This window comes from Oryctolagus cuniculus, chromosome 16 (genome assembly GCF_051225735.1).
Source record: "Oryctolagus cuniculus isolate XC-2025 breed Fujian yellow rabbit chromosome 16, ASM5122573v1, whole genome shotgun sequence".
NCBI classification, from domain to species: Eukaryota; Metazoa; Chordata; class Mammalia; order Lagomorpha; family Leporidae; genus Oryctolagus; species Oryctolagus cuniculus.
The window spans coordinates 85,147,724-85,174,476 of NC_142882.1; the positions used below are offsets into that span (position 1 = coordinate 85,147,724).

The 26,753-nt window shown below is 42.7% G+C and overlaps 1 protein-coding gene across 2 annotated transcripts in view; it reads right to left on the reverse strand.

The window, feature by feature from the left end:
- The window catches only part of GRM3 (glutamate metabotropic receptor 3), a 213,184-nt gene extending 188,318 nt beyond the window's left edge, over positions 1-24,866 (reverse strand). For both annotated transcript variants that reach the window (XM_017344334.4, XM_051853014.3), the window contains exon 1: positions 24,200-24,866. The gene's annotated coding sequence lies outside the window, so the exon portion shown is untranslated. The remainder of the gene's footprint in view (positions 1-24,199) is intronic.
- Between the last annotated feature and the right edge of the window lie 1,887 nt (positions 24,867-26,753).

A 26,753-nucleotide genomic window follows, 5' to 3' on the forward strand; every position in this document is an offset into this window, starting at 1 on the left:
GGTAAAGGACATTCAGCTTGAAGGAGGTGATGTTTTGTGCAGGGGTCATGTTTCTGGCTGTATGACAGCAGTATGATTTGTTGAAGTATCTTTCCATTTGACTATGAGTAAGCCATTTTCTAGAGTTAATACAGAGGAAGGGAAGATAATCAGATCATTTTTGTTTTGTGAGAAATAAGATTCATTCTCTCGATAAAATGGGTTATTAATTCCCAAAAACTTATCCTAGATTCTTCTGCTTATTAAGTAAAGCTTAAAACCTCCAAGGGATTTTTTTGACTTTCGGTATCTCATGGATTTGTTAAAATACATTTCAAACTGCTCCTGTAATTAACATCAACATCAAGTTCTTACTTTCAACTTCAAGGCTCTTAGAAAGTTAACATTACAATACAATTTAGATAGAAATGATTAGAAGGCAAGAGTATGCCCTAAACGTGAATGACAGAAAATATGTCTAACAGCCCACAGTATTGTGTAGTCCTCAAACTTATTCTTCTTCAGATTTTGCCAAATATAAGTAAACGTCTGACACTCTGAGTTAGCATTTAAAAATACGCATTAGTTTCATAATCACTGCAGTGCAGAAGTTATTAAAGCTACAGCAGCTGAACATAAAAGAAGCCAAGAAATTTTCTGCATTATTTGATTTCCTTACACCAAATGATAATTTATATCACCCTATGAATCTGAGTATCACACACACATAATCCTCAAAGACAATGGAATTCATTGTGAGGTATGTAAGGGAAATTCCATAAAGATAAACAGAAAACATTTGGATATATTTAAAAATCTGTATGAGACAGTAAAAAGAGGCCTGACAAGAAATTTATGTCAGTGGATGTTTGTCTGCAGACTTGGTCAGATTTGGCTAATTTTTTTTTTTTTAAACATTGGAATTTTTTTAACTTGAAAGGCACAGTGACAGAGACCCACCCAGTCAGTCAGGCCTGGACCAGCGCAAAGCCAGGAGACGAGAATTTTGACTGTGGGTCTCCCACATGGGTGGCAGGAACCTGAGCATTTGAGCTATCCTGGGTTGCCTCCTCCTCCTGGGGTGCACATTAGTAGGAAGCCGGATCAGAACTAGAATTGGGACTCAAAGCCAGGCACTTCACTTTAGGGATGTGGGCCTCCCAAGTATGGCTTAACTGCAGTATCAGGACACTGCCCCTTGGTTAGCATTTAATGAGCACCTATAAGAAGGTATTTTCATATTTAATCCTTTCATTGATCTGAGCAACACTGTGAGGCAGACAATAGATCACAGTTTGGAGAAATCTAATGTAGCTTTCGGCATAGTATAGTTTCTAAGTGACAGATGGGATTCAACGTGTGTCCTGCTAACATCAAGGATCATGCTCAACTACTCTGCCACGTGTTCTCCCACAAATGGATTCTGTTTGGTAACAGTGGAAGAAAACAGAACTAAAAAAAAATTTCCCCATAGATCAGGCAATAATTGGACTAATGAAAAATAAATCTTCCAACACAGACTTTCACAGCTGCCACAATCAATAATGATACCTAGAATAAAACTCCGGGATTCTAAGACTTAGTCTTAGCTATCCTTCCCTAAAAGCTGAGAAAAGGAAAATAAGAAAGCTCGTCTTGATACTTTCAAAAGCAGTGTGTGCGTGTTGGTGTTTGATGCTGGCCTGACCTTCCCAGGGCTAAGCTTCATTGACCCCTCCATCCTTGGAGGTTTGGTTAAGAATAAAAGTAACTACAGGAGTGACTTTGGATTTGCTCGCACCTGTGTCAAGAGATGGGTCTGCAGCTAAATTATGCAGTTGTGTTGATGCATCGCCCGCCATGGGCTTCTCAGCTAAATGTCATCTTCATCTGCTTGCCCCAGAGTTGTGCAGGCTGTGCTGGGTGCAGATGATGTTGTCATCTTTTTGGATGAGAATAGTGCAGCTTCTGAATGCGCTGCTTGTTCCAAAACCCCTAGGACACAACAGATCTTCATCAACAATGGCCTGTTGCTTTCTCATGTGTGAAAAACAATTGAGATAAATAGGGCCTAGAATCTGATCTCTACTTGTAATGTAACTTTGAGCTTCAAGTAAAAGCAGTATATTGATTAAATCGTAGTACTCAATACATGCACACTGATTAGTTCAATGTGTATGTCCTGAACAAGTGTGCAAACACCAAGATGATACCTAATATCCATAAGCCACACATCAGCAAGTACTTCCCATATTTACTGAATCATCCACTTGTCTTTATTTTAACATCTGCCAACTTTGCCAAGTTACCATCCCCTACAGTTGCAAAAGTCCACTTTTACCCATTCTGACCCCTCCACTCTCATCCATTCTACACATTGCAGTGGGTTTTTTTTTTTTAATTGCTGAGTGATGCAGCTCCCACTTTCAGTCCTTGAATTACTGATTTTGCATTGTTCTTACTTAGGATGAGGCTGACTGCTGCTCACAGTTATCAACGTCAGGCTGTACTGACCTCTGGGTTCCTCATGGGGGCCATACGCACCTTGGCCACTGTGCTATTGCTGACTCCAACTTGGTCCTCCCCTTTTAATTAACTTTACTCATCTTCTTGTTTTTCTCTTTGAATCCTCATCTCTATAGTATGAAGCCCTTTGGTTTCCCATAGCATGCATCATAGTTGTTATTTTATATTTCTTTGCAACATTTGATGAGTCTCTGTCTTCCCCCACTAGATAACAAGTTCTGTAGGATCAAGGACTTATATGGCTTAACATTAAGCCTAAAATGTTACAAACAAACTTGTTAACAACCTCTACAAGGCCTTTTGGTTTGGTGCCAAGACTGTTGCTTCAGTCTCATTGCCAAGGGAGACATAAATTGGTCAAAGGATATACTGGTAGATTCTCTTTTGACCTGTGTTCTTAGGATTCCATTTCTTTGTCCACCATTAATGTAAAGCTACAAAATCAGGAGTAGTCAGTGTTTCTACTTCCTCCAATCCAGTTCACCTCTCTGTGCAGTTTAATGTGCTATTTTAATGCAACAAGATAAAAACTACAACAGAAGTGAGGAAAAATCTGAATGGATAAGTTCACTGGGAAAACAAATGTTAGATTGAGACACTCTTAGAGTATTGGTAGTGAGGTGTGCTGAGGCCAGTGTGTGTGTGTGTGTGTGTGTGTGTGTGTAATTTAGTATGTTTAGAAAATAATCACTGAAACTGGTTATGATTCATATGAAATTTATAGCTACAAAATTCATCTTTCAAGAAATTAGTGATCATTGTCACAAAGCTCTCACTTCATGATGTTAATGTTTTCAAGAAAGAATAGTATATGTTATATGATGTCTTCATATGAAGAGAATGAGGTAAAATCTTAAAAGTTGCTAAATTTTAAAACAAAAAAAGCTTATAATAAAAGTTACTCAACTTATTCTAAAGGACAGTATCTTAAAAATATTTGGGTACATGGGAAGAATGATAGCTAATGACTGATATAACACAATTTTTAAAATAATCAACCTTAGATATATATTAAAGCACATATTAAAATGAAATTTTTTGTCATTAAAATTTATTAATTTCCTGCTGTGGCACAAAGAAAAACACTATAGAAAGATACTAAAATTTTATCATTGAACCATGATAATATAATCTTGTCAGTCAATGTAAGCAGCTCGTTGTGATTCAATGAATATTTATTGAGGGCTCATTGTGTCTAAGATTTTATTCCTCCATTCTTTCTGCCACCATTTTATTCATTCAATAATCATTTGCTATTTTAAGGCATATTATTAAATAGACTCTGCAATTACAGCAATGAGTAGGAAATGTATAGAGACTAATAAGACAACATTCTTATTTTCAAGCAGAGAAATAAATGAAGATATTAAGAGAGTTTCTGATTTTTATGAAGTATTTTCAAGGCATGTGATTTGGGTTTTTGAAAACATATGAAAGAGGAGAGTTTGTCTTTCTATTTATGGCAAAATGTAAAGCACTTAGCAGTAAATCTGGTTAAGATATTTGCATCAATTTTGGAATATAATTTCTAAGATAGGCAGTGTGTTTTCAACTAATATATTTACTCCATATTAACTACATCATTAACTCTATAAATAATTAGCTCTATATATTAATACTCTAACTCTGGTATTATTTGCTTTAAGATTTGCCAAGAGTGTAAGAACCGCTTTCTGGAAAAAAAATTACATAACATGTACAAATAAATTGGATTTACCTATCAATTATGGAAACATTCAACTGTGAAAGAAAAGTGCCTGTTGTGCTTTATGGAAAAATTACAATAGATAGTAAATCAATTTAGTAGCTAATGGTGGTTTTTAGCCTGGTTTGACTTACTGATTGGCTTTATGATTTTTGGTAAGTCATTTAAAAACACATCTGGCAATTAATTTCAGAACACTTGCAGAAAAAATACTCTTTATTCTGTGAAGTTTGAATGGGTTCCATCTACATTTTCTGGCACCATTTGATTCAGAGTACTAATTTCTGTTTTACAATTGTCAAAATACTTTGCTTCCATAATTACACATTTCTTTCTCTAACCTCAGGAAAAAAAATCAGAAAATATGGTTCTCTGAGTCTGTAGTCCAATGAGTACTTCTTAAACTTTTTAATAACTTGAGCTCATGGTCATTAAGATGTTAAATGCTACCTATAGCTTACTTTTTAATAAGTTCTGCAAAATAGTACCTTTAGAACACTTTAGGTCGAATCTACAGATCCTCATCACGGGGTGCAACAGATACAGAGGGTATATAGTAAAGCTTTATGAAAGAACAGATGGATGTACCAAAATGTGCTCAGGTAAAGCAGAGGCATTTTGACATGGGCTAAGAAATTAAATGATCACCTCCGAGGGCAGTCCCCAGTATTTTACATTGCATCACTTTCTCCTTTTACAAGTTTGAAGCATATGTAGGTACCAGGACATGCTATCCATGGTTTCAGGGAAGCCAAGGAGGTCTGTCCTCCTATAAACTTTGAATCATTTCTGGCTGAAATATTAGATGAAGGAGCATGATTCCATTTACAAGTTTTTTTTTTTAATCTTAAATGTTTTAATGTTGTAAATAAAGATCTTTGAGGTCAAGTGTTTAGTTTCTTTTTTTTTTTTTTTTTTTTGACAGGCAGAGTGGACAGTGAGAGAGAGAGACAGAGAGAAAGGTCTTCCTTTGCCGTTGGTTCACCCTCCAATGGCCGCCGCTGCAGCCGGCGCACTGCGCTGATCCGATGGCAGGAGCCAGGATCCAGGTGCTTTTCCTGGTCTCCCATGGGGTGCAGGGCCCAAGCACTTGGGCCATCCTCCACTGCACTCCCTGGCCATAGCAGAGAGCTGGCCTGGAAGAGGGGCAACCGGGACAGAATCCGGCGCCCTGACCGGGACTAGAACCCGGTGTGCCGGCGCCGCAAGGTGGAGGATTAGCCTATTGAGCCATGGCGCCTGCCTTAGTTTCTTTTTGCTGCTGTTCTGCTCACCTTTATGTACTGAGTGCTTGGAACAGGACCAACTTTGATATGTGTGCTCAGTTCACACCTGGTAAAGGGACGGTTACGAAATGGCATGGCTAAATAAAGAGAACTCGACAATGAACATCATAGGTCAACGCAAACTAAAATGGTATATATGTGCATCAGACTAGCCTATTTGAGTAGGTCAGAACTCTAACGTTTTAATTTTTACCATTGAAATTACTACTTAGTGGTATTGCAGTTTATCAGCAAATGTTTAATCCTTGTTATTGCCAGAATATTACTGACACTAAAAAATACATATAACTTTCTACTAAATGCAACAAATGAAGTCATGTAAACTCCAACCTTAATATCTTCATGGACGGGCAGGGTTGGATTTTGTTGTGAGATTTCTGACATCACCAAGGATCTTTCCTTGATACTAGCTTAAAACCAAATGATCAAAACAAAGATCTGCAAACATTCTGTTTTCTTTTTCCCCTTTTGCTGGTAGATTATTTTATTCACCTTTTCCTCTTTGTAATGGGAGTTTAGGGCTTTTCAGTGAGTCCATGTGATAAGAACCATCTCTAGGCCGGCGCCGTGGCTCACTAGGCTAATCCTCCGCCTTGCGGCGCCGGCACACCAGGTTCTAGTCCCAGTCGGGGCGCCGGATTCTGTCCCGGTTGCCCCTCTTCCAGGCCAGCTCTCTGCTGTGGCCAGGGAGTGCAGTGGAGGATGGCCCAAGTGCTTGGGCCCTGCACCCCATGGGAGACCAGGAGAAGCACCTGGCTCCTGCCTTTGGATCAGCGTGGTGCACAGGCTGCAGCGCTCTGGCCGCGGCGGCCATTGGAGGGTGAACCAACGGCAAAGGAAGACCTTTCTCTCTGTCTCTCTCTCTCACTGTCCACTCTGCCTGTCAAACAATAAATAAATAAAAATAAAAATAAAAATAAAAAACCTTCTCTAGATAGTTTACATTGCATGCAAGCAAAAATCCCCAGTCTGCCAGAGATCTTCTCCTAGGATACATGCAAAGGCAAAGTTCAGCTAAACTGCACAATTAATTCATGATCACTTCCGAGTAGAGAAAAGGTTGCTTTAAGCTGTTCTGTTTTCCTCTTAGGGATTTAAGGTCAGTCTCAAGAAGTAAAATTACTATTCTTTCTGAGTTGTCTGTCTTGATTTGTATTCTTGTAATTATCTCCTCAGGACCTCTTCCTTTGCAACTTGTAAACTCAGCTTAATAAATCAATTCAAGGATTAGCTACATGTAAACATAACTGTTCTGATAGCTAGATGGACAGGTAGAAGAAGAAAGTAGGGCAGTTTCTTTTCCTGATTAATTGTTTCATCAATGTACCAACTTTTTTCGCTTTACACAGAGGAATCATTTTTTCCACCAGAAAATGAGGGAAGTGACTTTCCCTCCCTTTTTGGTTTAAATTCTCTCTTCATCTCTTCAAAGAGCAAAAACATTATCTTCAAGTAATGGACATATTCTGGAGACCTAAATAACAAGTAATATGTACACAAATAAAGCCATAGAATGTGATTCTGTTAGCTATAGTTAACTTTTTTTAAAAATTTTTTGACAGGCAGAGTTAGACAGTTAGTGACAGAGACAGAAAGAGTTATAGACAGTGAGAGAGACAGAGAAAGGTCTTCCTTCCCTTGGTTCACTCCCCTAATGGCCGCCACGGCTGGCGCTGTGCTAATCCGAAGCCAGGAGCCAGGTGCTTCCTCCTGGTCTCCCATGAGGGTGCAGGGACCCAAGCACTTGGGCCATTCTCCACTGCCCTCCTGGGCCACAGCAGAGAGCTAGACTGGAAGAGGAGCAACTGGGACTAGAACCCGAGGTGCCAGTGCCGCAGGCAGAGGATTAGCCAAGTGAGCCACAGTGCCGGCCACTAGAGTTAACTTTCAAACTATTGAAATGAAGATATGTTTCTTAAGCTTTTAAGTTAGCTTGTAAGTTAACTGTAGCTAACAGTTTATCTTAATTTTAATATAGTAAGTTAAATAAATTCTTCCCTATAATACTAGCAAATGGATTCAATAATTAACTATACTACTAATCTTCATTTTTAAAAAGAGCTCAAAATCACCAAGTTTTATGTTTTGTAAATTTTTCAGTTAAGGACTATAAGATACAGGAAATGTTTTGGCGTATCATACCTTCTAGCTTTATGATGATATCCCAAGAGAGGGAGTATAGTGAACTGGTGAAGTTCATGGGCTCTGGAGCCAAAAGCCAGGTCTGAATCCTAGTAATATCCTTAGTATGTAAATGCAATAATAGCGCCTACTTTTTAAAGCTATTATAAGGATTAAATGAGTTAATATAAATACAGCATAGGAAAAAGTGATATAATGTAAACATTCAATAAGTTATTATCCATGACATTCCTCTCATTCTTCTAAAAATGCTCTAGAGAATTTGTGTGTGAACCAAATTGATTTTATTTTGAGAAACATTGTGACAGAGTTTACATTCAGTGGGAAATGCTGTGGTGTTATTTACCGGTACTGAAGGGAATTAGTGTAATCAAAAAAGACTTATGAATTTGCTTTGAAAAAACCTGAACTGTACTTTTATTTAATGGGAATTCCAAGGTGGAGGAAATTGGCCTGGGAGCTGGTGTTCTTTGAAAGTTTACTCAGTTCTCAGATTTTATGGCCATTGACCTCTATTTCTGGTTCTCCCATCTCACTACCCAAGGTAATGTGAACAGGTGAAATGTCTGCAGAATGAGAACAGATGGAGGAATAAGGAAAATAGTTCTAGCATTATTAATGACTTTTCTACTTTGGCAGCAATTAAAATTTAGACTTATAAATAAAGCCCAATTGTTTTTGGAGAATAATATGGTACTGTCTCAAACATGGGATGCGGAATTCTGTCTTCTTTATTGACTAAGTTTACTGATAAAAATTATATGGCCAAAAATAAGCTCATAGATTAATATCTCAATTGCAAAGATAAGAAAATGTTAGGTGATTTAATTAACCACTGCTCCACTCCCTCAGTCACTAATGATTGATCCTCTATTCTGTGATGGTCTCTCCGCTGGGTAACAGAGACACAGCTAGAGTAGGCACCTGTGGTCTCTGTCTTTTCAGCACTTCTGTATTATCAGCACTAGTATTATAGCACTTCCACGGTGGGGAGATAGGGAATTAGAACTAAGTGTGATGGAGGGAAGCATGGAGACCCTCCAGAACACTTAGCAGGAAGAACTCGCCTACTATAGCAAGTCAGAAGTGGTATAAAATTTAAGGGAAACCAAAATGACTCTTAAAAAGCACAAATCCAAAGTAGACATTTGGTATAGCAGGGGGTGGAACAGGCTCCCCACTGGGAAGCTGCAGGGCCAATGGGAAGGCCTGAGAGACACAGGACACAATGCACACTCTGATTGGTTTGAGTGGAATAAGAAGGGTGAGGAGAAAAGGATGAGACCTAAAGCTGGGAACAAACTCAGATCGCAGGGAGCCAGTCAACCACATTGTGATTATTCAAAGAGAATGAAAAATCCTAGAAGAATTTTAAGCAGAAATCACCATTCTAGAGTTTGTATTTTTTTAAAACAAATGATTAATCATTTTCATTTCATTTGAAAGATGGAGAGATAAAGAAAGAGATTTTTCTTTATCTTTACGTCGGGCTGAAGCCAGAAACCTGGAACTCAATCTGGGTCTCTGACACAGTTGGCAGGAACCCAGACACTTGAGCCATCACCTGTTGACTCCCAGACTGCATTAGGTAGGAAGCTGGATCAGAAGCAAATGCAGGTGTCCAAGCACTCTTAACCGCTGTACCAAATGTCTGCAGATGAATTTAGAGGAGTTAAGATGGGAGTCAAGCCCACTGGGTGGCTCTTGCAGAGCCTGGGGGGAGAGAATGGCAGAATGAAACCATCTATTCTATATGGATCAGTGTTACAATATAACTACGTGGAATACAATGACCCCCTTTGTAAGTCTTATTTTCAAAGAGCTGTCATTTGATTGTTAAATTCTCCTTTGACCCAAGTTTCAGAAAAACAGCCTTTTCAACTCCCCTTTTCTTGATGTGGTATGTCCACTTCTACTCTGGAAGGAAAATGATTAGCTTAATTGTTTCGGCTGGTCTTTTTCACCCAGCAGCGAATTCCTACCTACCAAGCACCGTTCATCTTTAGGTCTATTAGCTTCATCCCCTGCTTTCTATTCCCACTGCCACTGCCCTAGTTTAGGCCATCATTGCCTCTTACCTGGACTATTGCCACGAGCCGCCAGCTCATCTCCCTGCCGCCCAAACCTTCGCTGCCTGATATTTATCTTCACATTGTGCTTTCAGACTGCCTGGCACAGATACCTTCAGAGACCTCTCTCTGCCCAAGGGGAAGTGTGAGCCATTCCTCATATGCTCCTGGAGCTTTATTTTCTACCCTAAGCCCCATGTACCCCACTCTTAAATTAACCAGGTCACATCAGTAACTCACACACACTATTTCTCTGCCTTCGCGTTAGTCTCGAATGACATTCTCCACTTGTGGAAATCTTGATGGTTTTTCAGGGTCCGGACAGGGTATCTTCTGCAGATAAGTCAGGTAGAAATATGTTCTCTTGGGAGTCTTGGGGAAAAGCTTCTGACTTTTCCTTTACAGAAGTCTGTATCTCATCTCACCCTTGAAAGTGTGAATACTTAGGGCGGGCATAGCATCGCCAACTTCGTTTTCTCCTTTTCTTCCTCAGTACCTTTCCCGCTACTCTGCAAACAGACACTCAGATTGACTTGATTGAGCTGATTTCACTTTTTAATGCCACATAAAAAAGTCACATGGACTGGTCTTGTTTGATATCCAAAATTACCTTCAGCAAAATGGTGAAACACGAGAATTAAAACTGAGGCCATAAGAATAATTTCTATTTTTAAAGTAAAGCATGTGGCTGGCGCCGTGGCTCACTAGGCTAATCCTCCGCCTTGCGGTGCCAACACACCGGGTTCTAGTCCCGGTCGGGGCACCGGATTCTGTCCCGGTTGCCCCTCTTCCAGGCCAGCCACTGCTGTGGCCCAGGAGTGCAGTGGAGGATGGTCCAAGTCCTTGGGCCCTGCACCCCATGGGAGACCAGGAGAAGCACCTGGCTCCTGCCATCGGATCAGCACGGTGCGCTGGCTGCGGCGGCCATTGGAGGGTGAACCAACGGCAAAGGAAGACCTTTCTCTCTTTCTCTCTCTCTCACTGTCCACTCTGCCTGTCAAAAAAATAAATAAATAAAATAAAATAAAGCATGTGATAGGGAGAAATCACATCAGTATCTCAGTATGGAAAATACCCACTGAATAAATTAAACAAAATAAAGTAGAATATTTTTTCATTCATTAAATATATATATTATTGTGCTCCATGTATTAATATAGGTACTGCTGGGGACAGGGATTTGGCCAATGACTGCTATGCTGCCTGCATCCTGTATCAGAGTGCTTGGGTTTGAGGCCCAACTCTGCCTGAATTTCTGCTTCTTGCTAATGTGTGCTGTGAGAGGCAGCAGTGATGACTCTAATAGTTGGATCTCTGCCTCCACGTAGGAGACCCAGATTGAGTTCTAGGCTCCTCATGTTAGTCTGACTCAGTCCTGTGTGTGTGTGTGTGTGTGGGGGGGGTCATTCTGGCAACTGACTTAGTTGATGGGATATCTCTGTGTCTCTGTCTCAAATAAACAAAAGTAGACTCCACAAAATCTCATTCCTTTGGGGCTAATTCTGGTCAGAGAGAAAAATAAATGTTTTAGTCACAACTTGAGTTATGTATGGACATTGATTTCTGTAAGTCTTTGTGCAGGTAGCATCATATAGAAATGTTTTTTCTGGGTTGCAGAAAAAGCCAGAATCTTTTACTTAGCCTGTATTGCTACACTGAATCAGCGTCTGTTCAGTTAGAGTCCTTAGGTGCTTTGCAAAATCCCAACATTCACCACCAAGGAGGAGACAACAGATATCGAAGCCAGTGAGAGCCCCACATTCTAGCATGTCCCAAGGATGAACGTGTCCTGGCATCACAAGATGGGCTACCTCCAACTGCAGGCTGGGAAATACAGAGGGGAAGGGGGGACCAGCTGCACAGATGCTTTGAAGTGGAAAGGAGAAGAGCAGATACTTCCACATTGTTCGGGTCTACACTTCTAAGCCCTTTCATACAAGAATGTTGGAGTATTTCCTGTGCAACAAAGGTTGGTGATGAGCAAAAGGAACCCAGCCCAGGGATAAGCACTTGGATAAATCAAAATGTTGCCCAACTGTGCAGTCCCTGTCTTAGACCTGGAAGATTTCATGTAAAGGCATTTTGAGAGACAGTGGGACTCCCACAGTCAGTGTGTAGTTGAGCAGAGACAGTAACAGCTGAGGAGGTGCAGTCAGACCTAAGAAAATGAGGTGAGCGACTCCCAACCCACAAAAGCAAGGAGAACTGGCCTTAAAAATCTGGGTCCTGGAGAACAGGAAGCCTGTCTAAGAAGTTCTTTGCTGTAACATTCTTGCCTATTCCCACCCTATACAATGAACTTTGGGGAGTCAGAAATTGAGTTAGTAAGAGCAATGAAGAAGGATGGGTAATAACTGTAGGAGCTTTGGAGCTCTTTTCAGCTTATCCAAAACAGGATCCTGATGGGGAGTGGCAGAAGATTCCAACGTAAAGTACAATATTTCAATAATTACAGTAATGCAAGAATATGAATTTTGATTGCAGACTGTTTGCAAGTCAATTTTATTACACAAGTGTATTGTATTTTTGAATACATTTTAAAGAAATTTTGAGAAATGCAAAGACATTTTATTGTTGATTTTATTTTACAAGTTACTGCTCTATCTATTGCTCGGGCTGTAACTTTTCACCACCCAGGCCTAATTTGATGAGGACAGCATAGATATGTTGGATATAAACTGCTTTGGTAGGGTGGAAAGCATCATTTGCATGGACTAAGATGAAGTAGGATTTTGAAATATGACTTAAGTATAGGTTTGCAGAAAGGGGGAAAAGAAAATGCATTCTAAATGAAGTTAAGCCTGCAAAGGAGCTCAAGGTCTGTTTTGGGTGCGAACAGAGCAGATGCTTGTATTAGAGAAGTATATCCTGAGGCTGACTGTAAAAGGCCTTGATGTCCAAGCTAGGGAATTCTTTGTAAGTGATAAGTTTACATTTAAAGCTTTTAAAACCTGACCCTGGAGTGAAAAAGTCAGTTAATCATCATGATGAATGGGATAGTGACACTTTTCTTTCTACTCCGTTTTTTTTCCATGAGCTGAGCCTTGTTATATGGTTTTCATAGCACCTTAGTTTTCCTATTGGCTGCATCTCACTATTTAGAATATGGTGAATGACAGGAAAAATCTTCCAAGTCTTTCTTATTGTTCATGCTATGGTATCTCTGGAAAAATGATGCACAGCAGGCACTCATTAAATATCAGATAAGTGAATAACTGAATGATGGGGAGAGGCTTGAAGATAAATTGTTAAGGTTGACAGAAGAGTGATTGAGGGAAGAGTGAAAATTGATAGAAGACCAAGGTTGGAGTGGGCCAAGACTTGGCACTGCTAGGGGGGAAGATACCCTACCACTGAAGTTACTAAACAGGAGCCAATAGAGAACCAAACAGAAAGGCAGTATCTCACCAATGCCAAGATTTTGAGCTATTTCCTGGGGGAATATTATGGTGCCTGTCATAGAATCTGGAATGAGGAGGAAGGTGAACACTTGGCATGTGGGTGGTAGATTTTCGACTTGAGGTATAGAGAGCCTGCTGTGTTAGTGCCAGGACCCAGGATGAGCACCATCACCATCAGAAGTTGAGAAAGCCAGGCTTTGCTGGAGGTACTCCGTAACTTTGAACAGTTTGACAATTTGTGTCTGAGATGATCAAGTTTTAAGAATTCAAATTTTTTTAACAGGCAGAGTTGGACAGTGAGAGAGAGACAGAGAGAAAGGTCCTCCTTCCATTGGTTCACCCCCCAAATGGCCACTACGGCCGCCGTGCTGCGCCGATCCAAAGGCAGGAGCCAGGTGCTTCCTCCTGGTCTCCCATGTGGTGCAGGGCCCAAGCACTTGGGCCATCCTCCACTGCACTCCCGGGCCACAGCAGAGAGCTGGACTGGAAGAGGAGCAACCGGGACAGAACCGGCGCCCCAACCGGGATGAGAACCCGGAGTGCTGGCACTGCAGGCGGAGGATTGGCCTAGTGAGCCACAGTGCCAGCTTCAAACTTTTTTTGAACATAAGGAAGAATACGTGATGTTCTCCATTGCTTCCCTCTTTATGAATGTACTTACTAAGTGTGGAATTTAAGTGAGGGGGCAGGTAGCAGAGACCACTAGGAGAGGTGGATCTGGTGACCTGGTCTGAGCCTCCCCATTCCCTGCTGCAGGGACTTTGTTCTTCCTTCAGCATTTTCTCCATTGACTCTGAACACTGTTTAGAGAAGTGTGTATAGCAGTATTTGTGAGGATTGCCAGCTCTAGCTAAGCACCTTTCACTTGAATTTAGTAGAACTCGAGTAGAGAATCTGTAAGTTGCCAAATAAAGTTCTCATTGACCACTCCTCCCCACCCGCCCCAAGCTCTGCAGATCCAGAGGGCAGTGGGGGGAATTGGGACAGAACGGTGGCTTCTCACATCCCCTCAGTCACAGGATGTAGCTGTAAAGACCACTGGAGTTTGAAGTGCACAGTTACCTAAACTCAGACAAGCTTCTGTTCTTAGGAATGTAGATGGTGCTCTTCAAACAGAAGTAACTTCTAATATTTCAACATCACAATGTGGGCAGGCATTTGGCACAGATATTAAGCAGTAGCTTGGGACCCCTGCGTGCCACTTGCCATGCCTGGATTTGAGTCCCACTTGTGCTTTGGATCTAGCTTCCTGCCGGTGCACATCATGGGAGGCAGCAGGGATACCTCTGGTACTCAGATTTCTGCCACTCATGTGAGAGACCCTGGTGGAGTTCCAGGGCCCTGGCTTCAGCTTCTCCTAGCCCTACCTGTTTGTGCATTTGGGGAATGAACCATTAGATGAAAGATACCTCTCTCCCCTTCTCTGTGTTTCAAATAAAAAAAATTAGAAAATCACAATGATAAAATACATAGGATAATAGATAAAATGAAAGCAATCAAAATGCTTCCATAGCCTTGGCAACTCATGACAAGAGCCTAGGGTGATTACTGACACCATAAACTAGAGTGTCAATTTGCTAAGTCAACAACAGCACTTACTCCTCATGTAGGATCTCTGTCCTTAATATGTTGTGCAATGTGAATTAATGCTATAACTAGTACTCAAACAGTATTTTACACTTTGTGTTTCGGTGTGGGTGCAAACTGTTGAAATATTTACTTAATATATACTAAATTGATCTTCTGTATATAAAGAGAATTGAAAATGAATCTTGATGCAAATGGAATGGGAGAGGGGTTAGGAAAGGGGAGGGTTGTGGGTGGGAAGGAAGTTATGGGGGGGCCATTGTAATCTATAAACTGTACTTTGGAAATTTATATTTATTAAATAAAAGTTAAAAAAATGAAAAAATTTCCTGCTAAGAGTATCAAGAAGAGATGTATTGTAAATGCCTGTATGTCTTACGGGAATATACTATACATAGTAGAAGAATTCCTTTGCAATATGAATATGAAGTTTATAAAATCTATTTACACAACTCATAGGTACCATACTTGATTAGTTGAGCTTAATTAATAAATACAGGCTTGTAGAATTCAATTTAGACAACTGGTTAAACCATTCAACAAGCCATTCATTGATTTTTCTGTATGACCATCATTTTATGTATGATTGCTAGGTACCAAAAATCTGTCTCCTTAGAAAACTCCAATGCTAGAGCCTCGAATCCCCAGTGGGATGGAATTTGGTGATAGGCCCTTTGGGAGGATGATTAGGTTTAGATGTGGTCAGTAGGGTGGGACCTCAGGATAGAATGAGTTATTTACTTATTTATTTATGTATTTATTTGAAAGGCAGAGTTACTGATCAGAGAGAGAGGTCTTCTATCTACTGATTTACTCCCCAAATAGCTGCAACAGCTGGTGCTGGGCCCCCAGATGGATGTAGGGGCCCAAGCATTCGAGCCCTCTTCTGCTGTTTGCCCAGGTGCATTAGCGGAGAGCTGGATCAGAAATGGAACAGCCAGGACTTGAACCAGCTCCCATAAGGGATGTTGGCATCGCAGGTGGCATCTTTACTCATTATGCTGCGATGCCAACCCCATGAGTGTCCTTATGAGAAGAGAAGGACCACCTGAAGCCCTCTTTCTTTCTCCTTGCTATAGAGGGGGCAGGGTTTATAGCCAGGAAAAAAAAAAAGTGGCCCACTGGGAAATGATCTTGGACTTCTTGAGAACTGTGAGAAATAAATGTTTGTCATTTAAGCCACCCAGGCTGTGGCATTTTGTTGTAACAGCTTAAGCAGCCTAAGACAGCAAGTGTCTCTCACACTTGCGTGCATGCAAGAACACTCGGAAGTTTGCTTAAACACTCTTTGTTGGAACTAACTTGGGGTGCATCTGTCACAGTGTTCTTCATTTCAAGTGAACTTTAAGATGGTCCTAATATGGCTCTGTGGTCACTGATCTGACGAATACTATTGACAGCAGGGGTGAGCAGGTGGATTGCCTGCTTTTCAGCATGCCAGAGGCTGGGCAGCCCAAGGAGAGGGGAGCCTCTGACTGGATCCTTCAACTCTCTGCCTCTTCCTTACTTGAAACATGACAAGCTTTTCCATCTGCAGAGCACGGCTGAGGCAAGCAGCTTCATTCCTACATCACACAGCCACAAACACAAATTTAGGATCTCAGGAAGCAGAGCGCTGGAGCACTCTATAACCTCAATCCTTTCTAACCAGTGCATCATTTGTCCGAGAACTGCAGAGAAGGCCTATTTCCTCTCAAATTTCTACATTAGGAGTGTTCAGGAAATTACAGCCAGGGAAGAGATTGTCTCAGGCAAAATTGTGAAGTAGGGAAGAATTTGTAAATTATTAATTGCCAATCCCCGCCAAACTGGGTGAAACCAGCATTCGTGACCCATAAGGCTGTAAATTCAGAGTAGGTTGGAGGGTTAGTCCACTACATGGATCTAGAAATATGTTTCTGTACTTCTTGGAAGAAATACTTCAGTTTGGAAGTTGGAATATTTAATGAACAAGGTAGGAGCTGGAAGAGACTTGGAGACGTAAGGGTAGAGGAAGAAGGGGTGTTGGCATTCTTCGAAACTTGTCTCCCGAAGACAGACCTTGAGCAAAGTCCAGGGTCCAGATCTGTTAGGAATGTAAGTCCTGTGTCAGTTCTGAAGTGAGGGGTGAGCTGGTCACTAGTAATCTTGATTTGACAAAAATCGCTAGGGGTAGTGCGTCAGCACATTGGAGGGTCTTTGCTTCTGCAGGAAAAAGGAGATGTTTCAAAATAGAAGTGGTTAATTACATTCTCCAGATTTCATCCTCTCCTTGGAACAGACAGAAATTCCAACTGTTTCTGACCTGGTAATGCCATCTCTCAAGTTGGCATGCATTTTGACATATTTTGTGAAAGCAGTTTCCATTATGCTGTATTCACCAACACATGGTGCAATGAAACTGTTAGACAAAATACAAAATATTACTAATAACCGACTTGCTATGTAGTATTTTTTTGACAGAGTTATAGACAGAGAGACAGAAAGGTCTTCCCTCTGTTGGTTCACTCCCCAAATGGCCGCTACGGCTGGCGCACTGTGCCGATCCAAAACCAGGAGCCAGGTGCTTCTCCTGGTCTCCCATGCGGGTGCAGGGCCCAAGCACTTGGGCCATCCTCCACTGCCCTCCTGGGCCACAGCAGAGAGCTGGACTGGAAGAGGAGCAACCTGGACTAGGGACTAGAATTGGCGCCCATATGGGATACCGGTGCCGCAGGCAGAGGATTAACCAAGTGAGCCACAGTGCCAGCCCAGCTTGCTATGTATTATTAACAATCGAATGGAACAGCCTTTGCCAAGTAGAGAGAGGGGTCTGTGACGTCTGCTCATTTTTTTTAAGGTCCTTAAACCACTAGCACAAATCAAAAACCAGACAGTGACCCTGAGGTAAAGGCTCACTTTTCAGCTCTTTAGTTTTGTGAAAAGAAGTATAAACTGATGCGATCACATCAGTGAGTTTCCTGCATTTAGGAAAGCACCCAGGTCAGAGAACTGTGAGGCTGGTATGCCCAGGGCAGCCCTGCCCCCTACTAGTTGAATCTTTGGAGTCACTAGCAGGTCACTTTCCTTGACCTATTCTCAGTGTGTTTAAAATTTGTGATCTCGGAGGCCCCCCAGTTTCATAGTGTGGTATATATTATGGATAAATGCTGCACTGTGTAAAGCAGTATCTAACAAATGAACCAGTACTGCTCCAGCTGGGTAGAGAAATTGTAAATTTTACTAGTCTACAAAATCGTTTTACCATTTGGTTTTTCTGGTGGGAAGCAATTAGATTTTAAGAGGACAGGAACATCAGCATTTTAGCCCTAATAAGGAAAAATGCTCTTTACCTCCATATTGGCTGTTTGTGACTGTACTCTTGCCACTGTATTTAGGGCATTAAATTTTTTTTTTTCAAATCTGTATTTGATAAGCAGAGAGAGTGCTGACATCTGCTAGTTGAGTCCTCAAAGGCAAAGTTAGGAGCTGGGAATGTAACCCAGGTCTCTCCTCCAGGAGTGGCAGGGATCTACATACTCATGCCATCACCTACCACCCCCATAGAGTACATTAATAAGCAGCTGGACTGGGAAGGGGAGCATGGACTTGAACCCAGGCATTCCTACATGGGATGCAGGTGTCTACACTGCTGGGCCAAACACTGCCCCTGTACTTAGTGATTAAAAATTATAACACTCCTTGAAAGCTGGCTTCCGCAAGTGCAGTTCCTTCACATTATCAAAGCTGATCTTTACTTCTCAGCTTGTTAACAAATCTATCAAGTTCATAGATTTTTCTGTTTCTCAATGTCTTTTAGCCTCAGTCCATGTTGATTGTAAGCAGTGTTGTGATTTGATTCTTTGGCCCTCAGGGGATTGTGTTTCTCTGCGGTGGAGCCTGTAGAACTCCCTTCTGGAGTCCTATTCATTGGACATTGCTCCCCCTCTCTACCAAAGCATATCCTCCTTGGAGCTCAGAAACGGTTCACTTTATGACACGGTAAAATCAACCAACCAACCAACCAAAAAACCTCTATAAATTGGGAGAGAATGTAGCTTAGTAGTAAATAAAAATGAGTAAGAAAGTACCTTGTGCATTCTGGTTTGTGCCTTGTTAATGACCTACTTGCACTTGGGCTAGGGACCTCTCTCCCCGGGTCTCCATTTCCTCTGCTGTAAAACAAGATCGCAGTCCAACCACAGAGGTGCCTTGTATATTTCGTCATACAGTCCATGAAATGTTACAGCAGACTTCTATGCCCCGAGCAGTTGGTCAGTGATTTCCATCTATTATTAAGACACATCCTTAGTTTTTGTCAGCTCACGGCATCTGGTGTCTCCAAAGAGCATGTATCTATCTGTATGTTTAAAATCTTAAAACTGAATAAATTCAGGTTCAATGGAGGAAATGTATTTTCTATTCAGTTGATAATTCTGGTAACCTGTTTTCTATTTGGGAAATTCATGCTTGATTTTTGAAGTACTATTTTTAAAAGATTTTTTTTAAACTTATTTATAGGAAGAAACAGAGAGAGAGAGCTTCCATCCACTGGTTCACTCCCTAAATGGCCACAATGGCCAGGGCTGGACTGGAACTGGAGCCCATCTGGGATGTTGGCACTACAGGCAATGAATGGCTTAATCCATTCTGCCACAACAGCAGCTCCTAAAGCACTTTGTATTAACAAATGTCTTGTAACATTTTGTGTGTCTCTACTGCGTGTCCTAAATCTTTTCATAATAGGTGCTTAATAAACACTTAATGTTTTCCTATTAGCTACCTTTTCTTTCTGATCATATTCTCTTTATTAGAGGATTTACTAAAATCCTATGTCTATTGTAAAATTAATCCCTTATCTGGAAATTGTTATATTCATAATTCCCATTCTTCCAATATTGGTTTTAATTTTTTTCAAGCTATCTAGTATGAAGTTTTTGAAAATTTCTATTTGCTGGGGATATCTATATCCTTCTAACTTAAATTAATGTGTGTGTGTGTGTGTGTGTTGTGCACAGGAAATAATATCTAAAACCTGACCAGGAATTAAATGTGATAGCTACCGTAGGCTTCCTGTGGATATTCTCTCCATGGGGCTTTCTTTATATGGTATTATAGTCTATGCTGGTATACTTAGTATCTTAAAATTTCCAAGTTGATTTCCCTCCTTTCAGCATACAACTTCCAGTTCTGTGTAAAAAGATTGTTCATTTGATGAGAAGTTACTGTATTCTGTGTTGACTCTGATTTCTTAGAATGCCTCTCTGTTCCAAGGTAAAGTTGCAAGTACATTAATGGCCTACTTTTCTTATACCAAGAAAATTGATTTCCCCTTTGTTTCTAAGGAAAATCATTCTGAGGATACTCACCACTATGTGATGAATGGCCCTGCAGAAACACCCTGGGCCTTTGGAGGGAGAAAACTGGTTTAAAAGTTTTTCATTCCATGCAGTCCAACTGTATTCCCTCAAAAAGAGATTGAGGTTTGGGATGACATTTCTCTCCTTGTTTCCTTAACCTAACTACCTGACTACTTCTACATGCCATCTAATGCTCAACAAAGAGTGAAGATGACAGAGCTACATCGTCGTCTTAGCTGCCGATTGGCCTTCCTCTCGGTCCTGTATTTCCTGGACTTGCCAAGTGTAACCTAGGAACTTAATTCCTGATTTATATCATTTACTCCTCTACTGTCTAGCAGAACCTGTATTGCAAAGCTTGGGATTTGGAGGAACAACTGAGTGGGATGGTGAGTCTACCAAGATATTTGCTTAACAATCTTAAGCCTACATGTGGATGTGTTGGAGCCAGATTTTAATTGAACAAAGTGAAAATCTGTTTTTCCCTTACAGTTATTTCAAGCTTTTCTATTTTTAAAATAACCTTCACATATGGTACCTCCAAATAAATCCATATACACTCCACATGGATACATGCATGATGCAAGCTTGCTTTTCATGATACAGCACAGTGAAGAATTTCACCTTAATTCCACCGGTTTTCTCAGATTGTTTGAATACAAAGGGACTATTGCAGATTCTAACAGAACTACTGTATTGTACTCACATACAGCTGAACTACATACACCATTATACTCCAAGCTCATCCTATTAATTACGGAAATCATTGCTATTCCAATAGTGGGATTTGCATGACAATAGCTTCCGAGGCTCAGTGAGCATCAGACCCTGTCACAGAATTCCCTTGTAGGTTGGGCATTGACAGGGTTCTGTTGACAACAAATTTGCAAAGAAAATGTCTCAAAAATGTGCATCTACATTGAGCATTAGTTAGGAGAGATCATCTCGAAATTCTCATAGGTCATTATTGTCAGAGAAGGCAATTTCCTCACTCTTAAGCTAGTAACATGTTAGGATTATATAGTCTTGTACATACATGTAAATGGCAGAGATGTCTGGATACAGGACTGTCACCCTCGTGTTCTTTCCAATAACCGGAAAGCTTCTGTGTTTATAAGCCATGCATTTAAAAGTTGAGTAAAATTAAATCAGCAAGAAGTGGAGTAGCTCAGAGAGATCATGACCGAGAGTAAGTAACAAGATAAAATAGAATTGGGGAAAAACTAGGCTGAATATCCTAACAAAGTTCTTAATAGGGACCGTCATTACATTGTGAAATGATTTTCCCAAGACTGGGAAAAGTCATTATATGATCTATTTAAAATCAGGCTGGACCAAAGTACTACAAAATAACAGTATGCTATGGGGACCAAGTCTACATTTGAAGTTGAAGGGCAAGGATGACTTCATAGTTTAAGCTGTCTCAGTGGTTACTATGATTGCACTCATTCTATGTGCTCAGTTTTGATAGACAGTCTTGTTTCATTTTATGCTACTTCTTTGGAGTAATTTCAACAAATTCATGTAATGCAAAATTGGATGCATTTAGCAGAGTCTCAAAGGAGGCAAGAATATATGGTAAACTCCGTTTGAAACAGCAAAGTGAAACAACTATGAGTAAACACCCACTTGGTTTTTAGGAGTCACACGTGGAGAAACAAGCCTCTCCATGGAATTCTGGCCACATTCCCATGTGCACAAATGCACCTTGCCTTCTTGGATTCACAGTAGAGATCGAGTATTAATTTTCACTTATTTTGTTTAATGGTGTCTTGGGATGATGTTGAGTACCGGGAAACAAATGGTACTATTTCATCTCCAAGCCAATGGACTACATTTTGGCAGGAGGCTGCTAAGACCATAGGAAAAGACGATGCTTCATTTTGTGGTTGGTCACTGTTAGAGGAGTGGACAAGAAAGAAAAGGTGGTTTAATATGGAAAAGAAATAGGTTTCCTGTGACAAAGATGAGGATGTACCCAGGGAAGTCATATAATATTGCTAGAAATCTTTGAAATTCAGACCACCTTCAATTTGTGTAGTTTCAACTAATCACCTGTCATAAAGTGAAGTGAGACAGGTGCCCTTTGGTTAATTACTCTAGTTTTATTCAATAAAAATATTAATTTCAATTTAAATCAGAATAAATGCCACTCATGTTTTCTTCACATTTAATGTACCTATTTTAATTTCAGTGACATAAAATCAGAGATGAACTCTCACTTTGCTATTTCATAATTATGAAGTTATCTGATTTACACTTTTTTATATGTACACAACTTTTTGAAAAGTAGGTCACACATAAATGAGTGGTTCAGAGTGTACTCTATTTACATGTAATATCATTTATTCATAGAGTTTTCCATACATTTTCTTGTCCTGGTGATCATGTCCTTCTGAAGTGTGAAATATACCATGCAGTTAAAATACAGAGGCTTTTGTGTGTATGCTGGTGTAATTTTCTGACATTTAGGACTCAAATTTCATTGGTAAGAGTGCAGCTCACAAAACTACAGGTTTCATGCTAAGATTTGGGGGTGGCGATTAGAGGACTTAGCAATACTAAATATTTATACTATATCCTTGTTTTAGTACAATGAGTATATTCTCAATTTTGCATTGTTTTATTTGTGAAAGTATAAGTTTCAATACTTGATCTCATCATTTTCCATCTTTAGCCCATGGGTTACTCTGAACATACATTAAGATAGCCTTAGGGTGTGTCTATCTGTGTACTCTTGCTGGGTGGTCAGATCCCAAGGGGGTGAGCTGCTCAAACCTGCAGGTGCATCTTTGTAAATAAAAGACATTGCCATTATTAAAGGGGATATGCCACTTTATTAAGACCTGGTGTACAATAGCTTCCAAACTGATTCAGATTCTATTTTTAGAAAAAAGGCATAGCAATATATAGAATCCTAAGTGATAATTAGAGTATCCTGAACATCACTGGTGTAGGATCTGCTATCCACAGGCATTTAGTACAAGGGCAATCTAGATGTTTTGAATAATGACTATTAAGTACACTTTTGCAAACAACTGGAGTTCAGGTAGCAGCCTTAAAATTATGATCACATAAACCAAAGTAGACTTGTATTTAGGTAAATGAATAATGTTCCTTCCTACATTGTTTCCACAATGAAACGGGATACAGTTCTACTGAACCATTCCAAGAACCAGTTACACAAAGGAATTCAAGCAAAGAAACTCCAAGTATGAACTATTGCTGAATTCTTGCACTGACAGCAAACTGAACGTACAGTCTGAACTTTGAATATGCATGTGATGATCTCTCTGTGCTTCAAGAGTATCTACTACTGTGATAACAGCAAATATTTTGTAAGCAAGCCATTTGGGTATACTTCACCACAGATCTTTCAAAGTGCAGTTTTTCAAAATTTTCCGTGCTCTAAAATACTTACAAAGCCTCCCCTTTCATACATCTATCTGAAGGCGTTAGCCCTTGGAGCATCTGTCACGTTTGTGGTAAGCCATGGAAGAATCAGAAGAGGAATCTAAATCAAATTCTTAAGAACCAAGCTTATTGGATAGATCGCCTACTTTGTTTTGGGGTATCCAATCTCTCCCGCCCTCTTGGAGTTATCTCACTGTCAGATAAGGAAATTGAGCAGGATCCGTGGAGAGATCTGCTCCCAATCTGGGTCTTTCATTCCTCAATCAAGCCAAAAGGCGCAAAGGCGGCGACCAGGGCTCCTCTCCAGCGCGCTCGCAGGAGGGCAAACCTCCAGCCCCAGCGCGCGAGGTGCTGCGTCCCGGCAGCGCTGGGGGCCCGCGGCGCGCCCACCGCTGCCCACCTCGCGCGGTCACCTGCGGATCCACGCTGCCCCGCAGGACCCGCCCGCCATCGCCCAGATTCCCGTGCACAAAGCCTCGCCGGCACCCGCCACAGACAGGAAGCCTGAGTCGGGGGCAGTGGGAATGTGGCTGGCTCTCCCGAGCCTGGGCTGTCGGGGGGTTCCGAGAGCACAGCAGGTCCCCCTACCTCTTGCGCCCTGGCTGCAGCTCAGTGCCCGGAGCCCACGCCCTCGCGAGCCCCCTGGCGTGCGCACACAAACTCCCTCGCACACACCCACCTCGCCTCTGCCCCCAGGCACCCCGCCCCCAGCAGGACCTTGGGGCCGCTCCTGCCTCGGCCTCAACTTGCCGGGCTGCGCCCGAGCCTCCGCGCCCTGCCCCGCGCCCCTTACCTGACACCGGCAACTCCGGGCGGGGGCTGGCGCTGCTCGCCGAGGCAGCGGCGGCGGGGAGCCGGCACCCGGGCTCTGCCTCATGGCTGGTGCTCTTCATCCGACACAAAAGGGGGAGCTCGCCGGCTTTGTCCTTGCCAGCCGCGAGGGAGAACTTGGGTCGCCCCCGAAATGGCCAACTTGTGCGCGCGGCTTCCTGTCGCCTTGGCCGCCCGGGGCTGCGCGCTGGACCACGGCCCGGCCCCGGCGGCGGAGAACGTCCAGGCCTGCGAGTCGGAGGGGAGGGGGCGAGGGAGGAGACGGAGGCGGCTGGGGCGGGGGACCCCGGGTCTCCGGCGAGGGAAGGGAGCCCCTTGGAGCACGGCGCCTCTCCTCCTCACTGGTGCCGGCGAACGCGCGTCCAGGCGCGGGAGCAACTTTCCGTCCCCGCGGCCGCTCTGACACCTGGCCCTGAGACCCAGGGCAGGGGCGTGGACCCCGCGCCACGGCCTCCGGCTCCCCGGCTTTCTCCTTCCCTGCTCTCCCCGCCCCCCGCTTCCCCCCCTGGAGCAGGGGTGTATCCGCAGTCCTTGGCGAGCCGGGCTACCTGGCGGAGAGGAGGGTTCTGTGCAGCGCCAGCGTTTTGCCGGCTGCGCTCTCTGCCTCCCACTGACTGAAATCCCGGGGCAGTGCGTGCAAAGGCCGGCGGGTTTCGGTGGAGGGGCGCGGGGCGGGAGGGGTGGTGGCTGCAACTTTGAAGCTCTGCTTGCGGTGAGTGGGGCCTGACAGTCACTCCTGCGGAGGACCGGCCTGTGGCCCCGCTGAACCGTGGACGGCGTGCGGGCAGGCGGAGACCGGGAGAGGGCAGGCAGCGCTGCCCCACGCGCGCAGCCCAAGTGCACGCTGCAAGCCCCTGGGCGGGCTGGGGCCGAAGCGGCCGGGAGCCGGTGGGAGGGACACGCGCCTGTCTCCTAGCAACGCTCATCAATCTTCCCCGGAGAGCTTCCCCTGCAGGAATCCGATTGGACGGCCCCAGGAGAGCGGCCACGCCCCTCCTGGAACGCTGGGCTGCTGCTTTGCCCCATTCTCCCAAATTTCTTGGGTGGAACGGGTGCCACCCTCTGCCTCCTTAGCCCCGGTGCCGTCGCACTGCCCCCTCGCAGCTGCCCCGCTGCAGAGCCGCGTCGGCCCTCACTGGTCCTGCCGGTGTTCGGGAGAGAACACCTCTTTCTTCTAAAAATGAAATAAATAATGAAAACCCCTTAGGTCGGTGACGTAGGCGCAAAAGAGAAAAAGGCACACGGAAATAGCTTTCATAGGCTGCGAGCCACGGGTAGGACCGTGCAGGTAAAATGCCAGGCGTCTTCCTGCGTTTAGAGACAGCATTTTTCGTTCCAAAACGGAAACTTCATCTTTGCACCTCGATGCATCAACTCCGTGTGAACCAAGGAGAGAGTTATGCAAAGCCAGGTGCACGGTTAAACTTGACGCGTTTAAATGCTGCGCGTGTTCTTTAATATTTCATGCTAAGTTGTAGAACGACTGCTGTCAGAACGTGGCAGCTGGCAGAAATCTACTAATTCTATCCGAGGACTGGTGATATTTAAAAGTCACATGCGCCCAACGTGTGGCGTCACGAGTACAGCCAAGCCCAGGAATTTGGATATATTAACGAACAAGACGTTATTGAGCAGTGAAATCTAAAAGTGCCTTTCCAGCACTTGTGTCTGGAATGCGATGGCATGGCCAGCATAAAAGCAAAATTCGTCCTTTCTTTCTTTTTCATTGTCAGTACCTAACGTGTGCGGCTACCTATGGGCAAATTCTTAGACCTTGCCAGCAGAGACGCTTGGGCCGTGTCTGCTCCAGGCACAATGACACAAACTGGGGTGAAGGCAAAGATTTAGACACTGCAAGGGCTTGAGATATTCAGGAAGTCATATTGGCAGATTTTCGATCTCCCTTAGAAGGTTCCAGAAGATACCATTATGCATTTCCAAGGTCTTAGCAGAATCAGTTGGGATTGAGAGAAGTAGGAAAGATAGGGCGTTCTCATCTCACTAAAAAAAAAGAAGTAGCTGTTCACGGAAGTGCTGATGTAGAGGCTGAGGTCCATCTCCATGGCCTGTAGTAGGCTGCTTAATCCACCTGCGTGTGTGAGGAGCACAGGCAGAGATACTGCAGAAAACCGCCAATCTGTGGCCACCTATGGCCTCAGGGGACACCTGTTTCCCTCCTCCACTCCACTCCACCTTCTACGCCAAGAGAGGGTAATCAGAAAGGCTGCTCAGCCTGGAGGAAGCCCAGTGCCTGAATTTGAGTCCTGAACTTTGATTGCTTCCTGGCTCTCTCTACATGGGCAAGTTTCTTAGCCAGCATTGCTGTATCTCAATTTCATCACTGTTAAAATGCATAGTAACCACGTATCCCTCAGAGTTACTGGCTGAGAATTGGTAAGCTCATGTGGGCAGCATGTAAGAATTAATTGCTATTACACATTACACATCTCTGGTTTATAGTTAACCAGTGATACTTTAATTATTGAGCATATAAAGTAATTATTTGAAAGCAGTTA